Below are 14,047 nucleotides of genomic sequence, written 5' to 3' on the forward strand. Positions count from 1 at the left end.
GTGCATGGGAACACTGTAGAGGGCTGTGTGGGGTGCATGGGAACACTATAGAGGGTATGTGGGGTGCATGGGAGCACTGTAGAGGTGTGTGTGGGGTGCATGGGAACACTGTAGAGGGGCATGTGTGGTGCATGGGAGCACTGTAGAGGGGTATGTGTGGTGCATGGGAGCACTGTAGAGGGGTATGTGGGGTGCATGGGAGCACTGTAGAGGGGTGTGTGGGGTGCATAGGAGCACTGTAGAGGGGTGTGTGGGTTGTGTGGGAGCACTGTAGAGGTGTGTGGGTTGTGTGGGAGCACTGTAGAGGGGTGTGGGTTGTGTGGGAGCACTGTAGAGTGATGTGTGGGGTGTGTGGGAGCACCCCTTTGATTTTGTTTTTTTTTGAGGTAGAGTCTTAAAGCACAGCTAACACTGGCTTTGAACCCTTGCTTCAGCTTCAGGAATTACAGTTGTACACAGCATTCTCCCTTCCTTCCTTCCTTCCTTCCTTCCTTTCTATTTTAAAAAGAGGAACGAGTTTATTTGCTCTTCCAGCTCCAGATGACTAAAGCCTTCGGAGCAGAGTGGAGCATGATGTCTGTTATCTCCACAGCGACTGAGAAAAGCACCTGTCCACTAAGACAGAGCTTTTTTTGAGCACACTCCTCCCCACCCCTCTCATTTATCACCTTGGAAAGAACTTGTACTGCCCCGTGCTCTCTGAGTTCCGCATTTGGAGCCCAGAACAGGGAAGTTAAGGGATCCATCAGAGGGACACGTCATGGAAATGTAAGAACAAGTCTTTCTCCAGGGATAGGACGCATTTGGAGCAGGCCTTTTTATTTGCCTAAGGTCAGAAAGTCAAGCCAAGAGATTCAGGGAGGAACTGGTTGGGTCTCTCTTTCTCCAAACTACTTCCTTGATGTTATTCTCTCTCAGGTGTTCAAGACAAGGCTATCTTGACAGGTAATGAAATCTCATTGTGTTTTAATGGCACGATTCCTGGTATCTTAGTCAGTTTTTATTGGGCATTTTCCACAGACTACAGGGTATACCCTATGTGTGTATCAGCTTATTGACTTAGCATAGGAGCTCAGTGAGGTGGGATTTACCATTCATATTTAAGGAATTGTATAGTGGTTCACACAGAGTCAGCACCTAACCACAGTAGCTATTGATTTTAATTGGCCCAACTTACATGAAAGGATAATTTTAGACTTTGGCCTAAGCCTTGGAAAATAAGTCAATTTTAGTCTCTGGAGGCAGAAAGAAGCTAATATAAACCAAAGCAGAAGGATAAAAACTCTAGGAATTGTGTGGGTGACTGAAAGATCTCTGGCTTCTCTGAAATCTTTGTCTACTGACTTGGAGTCATGATTCAGGCTAGCCTTGAACTCACAGAGATCTGCCTGACTCTGCCTCCTGAGTGCTGGGATTAAAGGCATGATTTGGTCTCTTAATTTAGGGTTTCCATCACTGTTAGAAAACATGGAGACCACCATCACCTCGGGATGATAGTTCATCACGATAGAAAGTCAGGGCAGGAGCTCAAGGCAGGAAACTGAGTCAGGAGCTGAAGCAGAGGCCATGGAGGAGTGCTGTTCGCTGGCTTGCTCCTCATGGCATGCTCAGCCTGCTTTCTTACAGAACCCAGGACAACCTGCCCAGGGTTTGCGCCATCCACAGTGGCCTGAGCTGTTTTGGTAAATGCTATTCGGGTTTTTTCTTTTTCTTTTTCTTTTTTTATTTGACCTTAGATCATTTAGTTCCCAAATAAAAGACATAAAACCTTTATATTCATAATAAGCCTTAAAGCAGTAGAGCTGGGCAGATATCAACCCCCTTATACTATTTTGTCTACTTCCTTGTCAGTAACCCCGAGATGTCACTTGCCATGTTCAATCTGGGCTGCTCCTACTCCAGCTGGCGGGCCTCAGGGCCATGTGCTCATGATCCACCTACTTCCTGGTGAGTTCTTCTTTCATCTTCTTCCTCCTCTCCTCCCTCCCCTGGTCCTCATCTCAGACTCCAAGCCTGGGAACCAAAGCCCTGCCTACCTCTCTTCTGCCCAGCTACAGGCTGTAGGCATCTTTATTAACCAATCACAGATAACATGGAGGACAAGGTTTATACAACAAAAGCTGGTATATATAAAGATCTGCTTGTCTTGGGGCAACCAGATCTTGGGGTTCAGAGTTTATCATCTGATATAAGCAGCATCAGACCAACCCTCTATACAGTCCTCCCACATCCATCATTATCAAGAACGTGCTCTACAGACACTCTCTTAACTGAGTTATCCTCTTCCAAAGTGACTACAGCTGTGTCAGGCTGACAGAAAACTAACTAATCCACTAGGTGACACAAATCACATCCCAGAGGTCTTACCCATCAACATTGCTACAATGGCAATTAAATTTCAACATGAGTTTGGGAGGAGATGTCAGATCATTGTGTTACTGCATGTGCTGCCTAGGTACTGAGCTGGGTTTCTCCCCAAATCATCTTGTTTATGTTTGAGGATAAACAAGCTGTGGTCACACCATTTAAAAAAGCTCCTCTATTTTGGTTAAATAATTACAATTCTCAAAACCACAGTAACTTAGTTCCCAGAACTAAAATTACTTGGTTGTTTTGTTTTGTTTTTTTGTTTTTGTTTTTGTTTTTTGGTTTTTTTTTTTTGTTTTTCAGGACAGGGTTTCTCTGTATAGCCCTGGCTGTCCTGGAACTCACTCTATAGACCAGGCTGGCCTCGAACTCAGAAATCCGCCTGCCTCTGCCTCCCAAGTGCTGGGATTAAAGGCATGAGCCACCACCGCCCAGGCTAAAATTACTTGTTTGCCTGGATTTTTTCCCCTTCTCTGCCCTATCAGCTCCTCAGTAGTGGCCCTCAGTAATGGCCCTCAGTAATGGCCCTCAGTAATGGCCCTCAGTAGTGGTCCTCAGTAGTGGCCCTCAGTAGTGGCCCTCAGTAGTGGCCCTCTGTAATGGCTAGTCACCAGAGACATTTATGTTCCACCTGATACTCTTCATTCCACCCTACCTTATGTCTGTAGATAATCCAAGCAGTTGCCAACTACGATCCAAAAAAGGGAGAATTTGTGAGTCCTGTTCCTCGTCCCTTTCTCTGTCCTTTAAGTACTGACAGCAGACATCTCATCACTAGCTGCCAAGATGTGACACTTTCCCTTTGTCACCACAAGTTGAATATTCTTCCCACTGTGCATGTGTTACATCCCCTCATAAAAAGAGAGTCCCTCCTTTCCTGCTCTCATCTTCCTTCCACCCTCACCCAGAGGCAGCCTCTGTATACTCCTCCCCCAAGAAGCTTCTCCCAATAAATCTCCAAACTGAGATTTGTTGCCTGCTTTTTTGTGGTGACAGTTCCTCAGATCATAACACTTGCACTAGAATTTTGATGTTCATTCATGGGTAACAGATGAATACAGGGGAAATTAGAATACACTTTTTGGGTTTTTCATCTCATTAATACAAGATTTTAAAATTGACTTAAAAGAGATTGGACCCAGTGTGGGCTTTTGAAACCTCAAAACCCACCCTCAGTGAAACACTTCCTTCAACAAGGCCACACCTACCTCAGTAAGGCCACACCTCCTGGTCCTTCTAATCCTTTCAAACAGCAACACTCCTTAGTAACTAAGCATTCAAATATACGAACTTATGGTCATTCTTATTCAAACTACCACAACACGCAACCTGTAAACTTCAGCAGCTACCTGGAGGAAAAGAATGGAGTTGAGAAGAAAGTCATGCAATTGAAGCTGTCATGGAGACAAGTATCCATACAACTTTACAAGGACAAGCTGCTTGGATGCCAGAAAGCCATCTTTAGGTGGTCTAGCTGAAACCCAGCTAGATCTAAGAAGCTTTCTAGAAGGACTGCCATAGAACTTTAACCTCATGGTAACACCACTGCATGCTAAGTGATAATCCTTCCAGCATCTGAAGAGTTACCAGTTCCAGCTGGATGTGGAGGCACACATCCTTAGTCTCAGCACTAAGACAGAGACAGACAGATGTCTGAGTTTGAGGCCAGACCGGTCTACAGTGTGAGTTCCAGAACATCCAAAGAAATTGGGACTAAACAAACAAACAAACAAACAAATGAACAAACGGCATTTCTGTGACAAGGACTGGAAAGAGATGAGAAGACTCCAGCACTTGGAAGACAAACAGAACAATTGCCACAATTTCAAAACCAGACAGAACTAGACTAGCTACATAGTGAGTTCTAGGTAAGCCTATGTTATAGTATGACTTCCTACCTCAAACAAAAAACAATAACAAAAAAAAACCCCAAAAAAGGATAATAACTCTATGTATAGAACACTTACTTCTTAAAACATTTTGTGAGTCAACAAATTAAAAACCTAGCTTTATCTTCTATTATTGCAAAGACCTTTTTGTTTGTTTGTTTGTTTGTTTTATTTGTGTGCTGAGGGTTGAATTGTCCAGGACTTGTGAAGAATCTCTGCAACAGAGTTATAGACACAGTCAAACATTTCCTTCACCTTTTATTATATATTTAATCAGCATCTCACCAAGTTGCCCAGGTTGGCCTTGAACTCTCTAGCTTTGGCGGGTCTTGAAATCCCAGTCTTTCTGCCTTAGCCTTTGTAGCTCTATCACTAACTCCAACGTTTTCCTTTTTTGTTTTATTGGGGTTTTTTTGTTTTGTTTTGTTGAGACAGAGTTGCATAGCCTAGGCTGGCTTAAAACTTGTCATCCTTCTGCCTCAGCCTCCCAAGTGCTTCAAACGGCAGGCATCAGGGTACCTGGGTATGATATTTCATTCATCTATCAACCTATCTACCTATGTAATTATTTATTATTTAGGTTTTTTTTTTTTTTTCAGATAGGGCCTTACTACATAGTTCAGACTAGCCTCAAACTCACAGCAACCTTCCTGCCTCAGTCTCCTAGTGCTGGGATTACAGGTATGAGCCATCATGCCTAGGTGATATAATTAAGAGCTAAAATTATAAGTTTTTAAAATTTATATTTAATTACTTATTTAATATGTGCCTGTGTGCTCCCGTGCATGCATGCGTGCCATGGAGATCAAAGGAAAACTTGAGGGAGTCAGTTTTCCCTTCCACCATGGGGATCTGGGCGGTTACCAACAGGTCATCAGACTTGGTGGCAAACGCTTTTACCCTGGTATCCGTTTTGCCAACCCACCCCCTTTTGAGACGGTGTTCCTTGTGTAGCTTCATCTGGTCTAGGAACTTGCTGTGTAGATCAGGCTGATCTAGAGCTCACAAAGATCTGGCCATCTCTGCCTCCCAAAAGCTGAGATTAAAAGTATGCACCACCATGCCCTGTTCCCCTCACCCTTTATTTTTTAGGTAATTTAGGCCAGGTGTATGGTGGTGTACTCCTGCAATCACAGCACTCAGAAGACTGAGAGATCCCAAGTTCTAGGCTACCGTGGGCTACAGAGTCAACTTGGCTACACCCTAAGACTTTGTCTCACCAGCAAAACAAAAACTTTAAGCAAACCAACAGCAACAACAAACCCCCCAAAGTCTCTGAGGCTCAGGACTTGCTGCATCTCAAAAGCTTGAGCAGGGACCGAGCCCATGTAGCTAGCTCATTACACTGTGGCTCAGAACCACCATCTGTCTGCCTGTCTGGCCAGGGGCCTCGTTCTGTTAACTTGGTTACTGCATTTTTGAGATTCAGTCTTTTCCTTGTATTCCAATTCTTTTCTAAAAGACTTCCTGACATTACGACTAGCATTCTGTGGGGAGACAGATGAAGCCAGGTGCTTAGTTAACTGCATGATTGACATTATCTTACTGAATCTGCTGAATAGCCTATTGGGATTTATAGAAGGCTAAACTGAGCCCTGTAAACATTAGCAAGTAGCAGAGCCAGGCTTACCTGACTCATGGGATTAGTCAGTGCCCCTTCCCAGCCCCTGCAGGAAAGGGAAAGCAGCTCTTCTATCCTTTAGCGAGCCCAGGCTCACTGTGTTCAGTTCTTGATAATCAGAGGACCCTCATACCCCTTCCTTCCAAGAACCAGTTATGCCAAGAATGTTTTAACAGGCATTTGCTTCCATAATTTATATTACGTACACTGTCTACTTGTCCTTGACCAAAAGCAACCCAAGGAAGAAATGGCTAATTTCATCTTACAGCTACAGACCATCATTGAAGAAAGCAAAGCCAAGAATTCAAGCAAGAACCTGGTGGAGGGAATTGAAGCACAGCTCATGGATGGACCTTGTGTGCTGGCTTGCTTGCTATAGTTTGCTCAGTTTGCTTTCTTATACAGTCCAGAACTACTTACCTAGGGGTGGCATTGACCACAGTGGCTAAGCCACCCCACACCAATCATTAGTCAAGACAATACCTCACAAACAAGCCCAAGGAGGGCAGAAGAAGGCACTGAAACCCCTCAAGCTGGAAGAGACTGTGAGCTGCCTGATGTGGGTGCTGGGAACTGAACTCTAGTCCTCTGGAAGAGCAACAAATTCTGAGCCATCTCTCTAGCTCTTTAAGTAGTGTTTTGTTTTTAAGAAAGACTTGTTCCGCAATCCTCTTCTTGGGTTCTCTCCTTTCCATTGTACACTGATCAGTGTCAGCTCAGGACGTCCCACAACCAAGTTCTTAGCACAAAGATGATTCTAGGACAAAGCAGGGAAGAAGAGACAAAGACAGGAGATAGAGGATGAGAGAGAAGAGGAGAAGGGGACGGGACATTTGTCCCAGAGGATGGGGGCGACAAAGGACTGTATCTAGATAGAGGAGAGAAATGTGGCCCATAGGAAAATGACTGTTTATAAAGGCACAAAGGAAAACCCCATGTTAGGGTGAGATGTTTAATTTTAGTTGAGCACACTAACTAGATAAGCCAAAGGGGGCTTTTGATTGCTGGACTTCAATACTTCAAAATCTTTGCTGGACTTTGGTTGTCAGCCTCAGAAGGAGGAATTGGTCAAACAAGGGAACAGATCCTGGTGGACTGGCTTCAAGAATGTAATCTAACAGACTTTAGCAAAGCAGAGGAAATGGAAGATAAGGGTAAGGCCTGCCAGAGTCACGCTCTCCATGGTTGCCAAGGTTGCCATGGTTGCCATGCTCAGGCCAGCCAGAGTTCCTTCAATTTGTATTTCCATAAGTTGGAGCTATCAATGAAACATTTCCTTTCTCTGCATCTGTCTTATCTACTGTTTTAAGTATATTCCAGATCCTCCAGTCAAACTGCATATTTCATATATTTCTTCTTCCTGATTAAAAGCTAAGTTCAGTGAGCAGTAACTATTCTGCAGGCTGGATGTTATACTTTCATAAAATCCCTTCCCAAGTAACTTACTTCATTTCTTTGAGCTGAACTTTAAATTTTATTTTTTTCATGGTTTATGCAACTTTATTGAAGAAAAATAAATCAATTCCTAAGAGAGCTCTTGGTTGACCACTCATCCACTGACAGCTCCCATCATTTATCCAGTGCTATATTAACAGTATTGGAAGACAGACTAACTAATAGCTCCAAGTTTCCTAACCATCTAAATGAAAATTACAAAATGTTATGAGACCCTATTTTGGAATACAAAGGGTGTTTGACTTCCAATTTCCACTTTCTGTAGAACAAGAACAGGTCATTCCTTTCTGGAACCTTAAATTTTAAAACTTAAAATTTCAAGACAGAGCCAGAATGCAGCCAAGTTCTTTTCCAGAATTGGATACAAAGGACTTCCAGTCTAGCTCCCAATGGAATCACCATTCCCCTCTGAAACCTTGTGAGTCAGGACTTCATTTATTTCTGTCTGCACTCTGGTCTTCTGGACGCCACTCACTATGGCTCATTACACTGTACTTCCAGCATCCTGGAGCTGCTCTAGGCCACAGCTCCAGATTCTCACACACAGATCCTGTAAACCAGTTTCAAAGGCTTAAGAAACACATGTTTAGGTTTATAAGGCTGAAAGTTCCATTCGTTGCTAACAATTTTTGTGTATTACTTGCCTTTTGTTGTTGTTGCTATGACACAACTTAAGGAAGGAAGTGTGGTTTTGTGACGAGGCATCCTGCACAGCCTTAGGCATTCGGATACTTGGTCCCTGTTTGGTGGGGCTGTTTGAGGAAATTTAGGAGCTGTGGCCCTGCTGGAGGAAGTATGTCACTGTAGGGTGGGCTTTGACAGTTCAAAGACTCATACCATTTTTACTTTGCTTTCTGCTTCCTGCTTGTGGTTTGATTTGTGAGCTCTAAGGCTGGATCACTATGTCTGTCTGCTGCCACACCTCCCTGCTGTGCTGGTAGTGGACTCTGTCTGGCATGTCAGCCCAAATACATATTTTCTGCTATAAGTTTTCTTGGTCTTGGTGCTTTATCACAGCAATAGACAAGTAATGACTACAGAAAGGGTGTTTTCTTGTTTGTTTGTTTGTTTTTTGTTTTTTTGTTTGTTTTTCTCACAGTTTATGGCAGGGTGGTAAGAATAACTGTAGCTCTGAAGGCAGAAGTCTGAGAGCCCTGGTTACACTGTACTGGTTGGTAGTCAGGAAGCAGAGAGAGATGAATGTTGATGCTTAGCTTTCTCCTTTAAAAAAGATTACTTATCTAACATTTTTGATTTACTTGTGAGTGCTACAGTTTGCATGGGAGGCTACCTTGCAGAATCTACTATGTGGGTTCTGGGGTACAACTCAGGTCACTGGGTCTGGTGGCGAGTGCCCCATTACCTGTTGAACTTTCTCTCTCTAGATTCTATCATTTTTTTAAAGATTTATTTTATTTGTATATATGTGTATAAGTGTTTGTCCTTCTGGGAGTGCATATGATTACAGGTCCTGCAGGAGGCCAGATGAAGCCATTGGATCCCCTGGAGGCAGCTGGAGTCACAAGGCACTCCAGGTGGGTGTTAGTAACAGAATTCAGATCCTCTGTGTGAGTGGTACCCTCGTATCCATCTCTCTATCCTTGAAAAGAAAATTCTGTGTTGACTCGTAGCGTTCAAGATGCCCATATTCGAGGTGAATGTCCTAAGTTAAACCTGGCTGGAAACTCCCTCAAATACACACCCAGAGGCTTGTCTCCTAACAATTTTAAAGCCAGTCAAGTTGACAGTGAAACTGTATTGTTCCACTTGCTAGTAAGAACAGCCAGGACTTAATGTCTGGAGTGCCCATCCATTGTACAAACAGATCCATAACCTCTGGATCTTCACTTAGCTAATTTGTAAATCTAAAAACGATTAAAATAGAAAATCCCCCAATCCCCAAGTACCTAAAATGCTGATACATGTACCAAGTAACTTCTCAACCAATGAGATGTGCATGGTTTGAGAGATCAGGTCGATATCTACTTTTCTGGAATCTAAGGCTGATGGTTTCCCTGTCCAGGCCTCTATCCTGAAATCTTCTTTGACTTCTTGTATCCATTTTGGTACCCCTAAACCATATATGGAGTTCTTGGCAAAGGGTCGATCCACTAGCAAATTCTCAAAAACAGATTAACAGTGTTTGGTGCTGAGTAACTAAACACTTTATGGGACGAAGTGATACCAAATTGGATGAAAAATATGAGACCACTGAAGTGGATTATTAAAAAGATTTTTCCCGAAAACTGGACTGTCAAAACGCGCAGTGCAGGAGCTTGGGGGAGTCTGAATGGTTGAAACCTGTGGGTAATTTTAGGGTGGGCGGGGACTGTTCGGACCAGGTGCGTCTGGAAGAGCGGCAAGCTCCACCCACCCGGAAGTCCGCTCTGCGCGCTCTCTCAGCCCCGCCTACTCCGGAGGCCGGGCCGCGTCGTGATTGCGCGCAGCGCTGCGCGCGCGTAGGCGGAGCGGCGTGGGCCGCGGTCAGCTGACTGCTCCGGCTGGCACGTGACTTGCTCTGGGCGCAGGGGTCGAGGAAGCCGAGAGGCCAGAGCTTAGGTCGGGGAGGGATGGAGCGCTGAGCGGTTAACGTCTGCCAGGCTTCCTGCCTCCGCACCGCCGTCGCCGCCTCCTCCTCCTGAGACACCTTCCCGGGTCAGTGAGCGACAGCCCTGCGGGGAGCTGCCACTGCAGTGGCTGCCGGGGAAGGATGGGGCGGCGCGGGGGCCTAGACTGTGGCGTCGGACCTGCAGCCGGCCTGGGTGCGGGCTCTCCGCATCTCGGGGCCTAGGGCTAGTGTCTTTGGAAGAAAAAGGAGGGGGAAGGGGCCCAGGCGGGGAACTCAGTGGCAGAAGGGAGAAGTGTTGTACATTCGGGTCCTCCTTGGGTGGGAGTCCCAGTCAGTCCTGGTCTGATCACTTGTAAGAAGGTGGACAGTGATAGAATGCCTCAGGTCCTCGAGGATCTGGGTTGGTGTGTGTGTGTGTGTGTGTGTGTGTGGTCTCCACTGGGTGTGTTTACGCCTGTATGTGAATAGAGGGAATTATAGTTTTCAGGGCGGAAGGGGTGCCCACTTCAGGCAGGGGGCGGTCACAGAGGACACGGGGGTCATTGTAGGCAGTGGACGGAACGGGAATACAGACAGCTAAAAACATTTCACTAGGTTGGGGTTGGGGGAGGTTAAACAAAGTCCTCGAGAAGGAACTTGCGGGCAGAATCTCTTATAAGACATATTGAATCACCTATGAGGCATGAGAGGGAAGCTAGTATTCTTTTAGGGGAAAAATGTATGGGGGGGGGGAATTGTCCACTCAGTCTTTAGTGGTGCCCCGGGAATGGAGTGGTGGGGTGTGACTGGCTCAGCCTTAGAAGTTCACACTGATGCTGAGAAGATAAGTCACAAGGGAAAGATGAGGTTGTATAGAACTGGTAAAAAATAGAAGAGGAGAAAAGTATCCTGGAGGAAGGACCACTTGAATTTGGGTCTTGGCAAGTCAGTGGGATTGGAGGAAACAAAGGAGAACTTTTTATTCAGTGAAAACCCCATTCATTATTTGAGGGTCTGATGAAAGAAGACATGTTTCAGGGGTGCCAAAGGCCAGGTTTGTAGTAGACTGTATTGTGGAAAAGTGGGAAATAGTTTTGAAGTCTAATACTTGTTCATATAGTGCTCTGTGACAGAGACTGTGGGAGTGCTAAGGCTTAGGAAGCAGACAGGGACTCTGCCCTCAGCTTCCAGAGAGATCCGGAGGAGATAGGTTTTAATATTCGTACATGTGGTGTGTGACAGAGCACTCACCTTTAATCCTAGCACTTTGGAGACAACCAACCAAAGCTACATTGTGAGACTGTGTGTCAAAAAAAAAAAAAAGTTATACACAGGTAAAGTCTGCTCTGAGGGAGTAATGGAGCAGTGCAGAGATGTTTCCCAGGAATATGACCTCTGTGGAAGATTCAAAGAAGGCTTTACTGAGGAGATGACTTGACCTAAGGTCTGAGAAGAGATTGCTATGGAAAGCAGATGAGCGGGCAGGAGCGAGGGGACAGAATTTGTCAAGGCCTTGAAATGAGAGGAGAACTTGCAGGGAGCCTGGAATGAGAAAGTGTGGTAGTGGGATGTGGACAGACAGGCCTGCGTGGGGGACAGCTGGAGTCAGACTGTGCAGTGCTTCTCTGTTAGATGCAAAGAGGATCGGTGAAGATTATAGGCAGTGGAGACAGACTGTGGCCCTACAAGTCCCCCACAATTTGAACCAGCCTGGCAAATAGTGAGTTGCAGGCTAGCCAGGGCTCCATAGCAAGACCTTGTCTGGAAAAACCCAGGATTGCTTTTCTGTGAGTGGTGGGCTTCTGTGTCCTGTCTAGCTGGAGGAGATAAGGAGCCACAGGGCGAGCTGATGTGCTCAAGGTGGTAATCACAGTTGTTTGGCACCAAATGGGTCTCATCGTGCAGAAGTTGGAGCCTCAGACTTTCGGCTCAGAACTACAGGATCCATTTGTCTTTTGGTTCCTTTGCAGATACCAGATCAGATCTCAAGAAATAGTACTCTGCAAACGGAATGTTGAGAGTTAGGTGGCTACTCTTTTTTTTTTTGTTTGTTTGTTTGTTTTTTGTTTTCCGAGACAGGGTTTCTCTGTGTAGTCCTGGCTGTCCTGGAACTCACTCGGTAGACCAGGCTGGCCTCGAACTTAGAAATCCGCCTGCCTCTGCCTTCCAAATGCTGGGATTAAAGGCATGCGCCACCACCGCCCAGCTAGGTGGCTACTCTTATCCTGCATTTAAAACAGGGCAGGATTATACACACACACACATACACACACACACACACACACACACATATATATTTGAAACAGGGTCCCACTGTGTAGCCCTGGCTGTCCTTGAACTCATTAAATAGACCAGGCTGACCTTGAACTCACAGAGGTACATCTGCTTCCTGAGTACTGGGATTAAAGACTCATCTTTGTGTGTGTGTGTATTTATTCATTTATCTGTTTATTTATTTTTTACTTTTTGTTTTTTTGAGACAGGGTTTCTTTATGTAGACAAGGTTGTTCTCGAATTCAGAAATCTGCCTGCCACTGCCTCCTGAGTGCTGGCATGTGTGTGTTTATAGATTTTTTTTTTTTTTGAGACAAGGCTTCTCTGTGTGGCCTTGGCTGTCTTGGGACTCCCTCTGTAGCCCAGACTGGCCTACACCGCCCAGCACATTTATAAATCTTAGCATTCTCATTTACATTAGTTGTTTTGTTTTTTTTCTCAAACCTAACACTTAACGGGCTTCAGAAATTGCAGTCTGATTATGGCCCTAACTTGTAGGATAATGTCCATTGGTCAAGAGCAAGACTAGCATGTCTCAGTGAACCTTGGCAAAGGGCCTCTGCAGGCCACCAGTCCCTTAGTGGGTAGTAAGTCTTCCTTTTGACTTATGCATCCCCGGCTGAGCTGGAACTACCTGTCCCCTGTGGTGGGGCACAACTATGTAATCCCTTTCCCCTTTGTACTTGATTTTGCTTGCAATAGCAGTAGTTTTGACTAAGTGTCTGTTATAGTTTGTCTTGTCCAGTCTGTATTCCATCTGAGGGTGTGTTCTTTTCATCATTTGGATATAGAGCTGTTTCATTTTAGCTACAAATTAATTTGCATTTGATTTCCATTTCATCAATTTTTTTCCCTCTTGAGACACGGTTCCTTTGTGTAACAACCCTGGCTGGCCTAGAACTTGTTTTGTAGACCAGGCTGGCCTCAAACTCTCAGAGTTCCACCTGCCTCTGCTTCCGAGAGCTGGGACTAAAGGTATGTGTTACCACACACCCACTATTATCAGTGTTAAAGACTGCATTAACTTGGTGTTTTTGGAAAGAGCTTAGGCATTAAACCAAGGTGAGCCTGGACCTCCTGATCCTTCTGCCTGTGCCTCCTAAGTATCAATATTACAGACCTCTGTCACTGGACTCATCTCGTTGTAAGCTAGGTAATGAAATAGCATTCTCCAGTGGGAAATGTACTTGTTGTGTGCGCACACACACACACACACACACACACACACACTGAGTTCAGAGAATCGAGTCCAGTAGTCAGTCGAGGAGAGGTGCTTATGTTATAGCAGGATAACAGTCTGATGAGAATGCATCTCAAGTGAGGAACATAATGGGTGTTTGAAAATAAAATGTTGGGTGAACCTAGTGCTGGCATTTTATTGAAAGAGGTTGATGCCAGTTGTGATGCAAATCTTTAATCTCAGCACTTGGGAGGCAAAGGCATGAGAATCTGTGAATTCAGTGTGAGCCAGGGCTACATATTATGACCTGTGTGGGAGGGTGGGAGAGGTGGGCGTTTCCTAAGTGATTAAAGCAGACTGAATACATAGGAAGTTCTCTATAAGGTAACCCAATTAACTGGCACATTAACTTTTTAAAATAAATTACTTTCATTTTGTGTGTATGAGTGTTTGTGTGCATGTGTGTTATATATGCCACTTGTGCCTGGTGCTTGTGGAAACCAGAAAAGGGCATTGGATCTCCTGGGACTGAATGCTGGTTCTGAGCTGAGTGGAGTTTTGGGAACTGAACCTGGTTCTTCTGCAAGAGCAGCAAATGCTCTGAACTGTTGAGACATCTCTAGCCCCTGGCCTATTAACTTCACCATTGAGGTTGTACTAGATCGGGGCTTCTGAACTATAATGCTAACATTATTTTAGACAAAATTTTTCCA

The 14,047-nt window shown here is 44.9% G+C and overlaps 1 protein-coding gene across 1 annotated transcript in view; it reads left to right on the forward strand.

Annotated features, from left to right (window-relative positions):
- The first annotated feature begins 9,802 nt into the window (after positions 1-9,802).
- Positions 9,803-14,047, forward strand: part of Atp6v1c1 (ATPase H+ transporting V1 subunit C1) — a 37,265-nt gene continuing 33,020 nt past the window's right edge. Inside the window, exon 1 of the mRNA XM_028767679.1 lies at positions 9,803-9,987. The gene's annotated coding sequence lies outside the window, so the exon portion shown is untranslated. The remainder of the gene's footprint in view (positions 9,988-14,047) is intronic.

The sequence above is a fragment of the Grammomys surdaster genome, unplaced genomic scaffold, assembly GCF_004785775.1.
Source record: "Grammomys surdaster isolate TR1022 unplaced genomic scaffold, NIH_TR_1.0 63, whole genome shotgun sequence".
Classification (NCBI taxonomy): Eukaryota; Metazoa; Chordata; class Mammalia; order Rodentia; family Muridae; genus Grammomys; species Grammomys surdaster.